Source organism: Astyanax mexicanus, chromosome 13 (genome assembly GCF_023375975.1).
Source record: "Astyanax mexicanus isolate ESR-SI-001 chromosome 13, AstMex3_surface, whole genome shotgun sequence".
In the NCBI taxonomy this organism is placed as follows: Eukaryota; Metazoa; Chordata; class Actinopteri; order Characiformes; family Acestrorhamphidae; genus Astyanax; species Astyanax mexicanus.
This window is the reverse complement of record NC_064420.1, coordinates 48,470,610-48,471,702: the sequence shown is the minus strand read 5'-3', so window position 1 is coordinate 48,471,702 and position 1,093 is coordinate 48,470,610.

Here is a 1,093-nt window from a genome sequence, read left to right as displayed (position 1 = left end):
CAAAACGGGCACATGTCACCCCGCTGCTCACTGAGCTCCACTGGCTACCGGTTGCTGCTCGCATCAAATTCAAAACTCTTACAATCACCTACAAGGTGATGACAGAACAGCTCCTTCCTACCTGCACTCGCTCCTGAAGGCTTACGCTACCTCCCGGCCGCTGCGCTCCTCCAATGAACGTCGCCTCGCTTTGCCAAACACACACAAAGCAATCCAGACTGTTCTCATACAGAGTTCCCCAATGGTGGAACAAACTACCTTCCACTACCAGATCAGGATAATCTCTCGCTATCTTTAATAAACTCCTGAAGACAGAGCTCTTCAAAGAGCACTTACTCTCCTAACACCTCTAACAAACTAACTAATTCTAACCTCATCTCCTTCTTCCTCTTCTCTACTCCTCTATCCCATTATTTCCCTCTGACCTCCTTAAGGCCCTATCTATAGATGTTTTATTTTTAACTTCTATTATTTTTGTACTTAACCTCTTCTATTATTTGCACTTCAATATTGTAAGTGTAATGTAATGTAATGTAATGTAATGTAATAAAGATCAAACACAAAGAAGAACCACTACCTAAAATTAGGGTAAAACAGTGAAAGCAAACAAAACTGAAAAAAATCACTGGAAGATTCACAGTCGACTGAAAATTTAAAGCCCAAAAATGAAGAAGAACCACAACCTACAAATACCTTATTTTTAAGAAGTTATGAACAAAATCTTTAAAATATTGTTTTAATTGCAAACTCTACATTCTAAATCTTCAAAGTTTAAAAGAATTTCCCAAATTCAGAGTTTTAAAAATCATATTTTTAAGGTGACCATCTAGCTGACTTAAGCATGAGCTTGAGGACAAACCACTGAGAAGAACCAAGACTTAAAAGGAGAGTCTCTCTAAAATCAACTGGAACAACACCTGAAACAAACCAACAGTAATAAAAAAAGGAAGGCATGAGTCAATAAAGTCAAACACGAAGAACCACTACCTAAAATTAAGGAAAAATAGTGAAAGGAAACAAAACTGAAAATAAAAAACTCTTTAATGTATGAGAGAAAAAAGAGAAGGTCTAAAATCAAGAAGAAGAACCACTT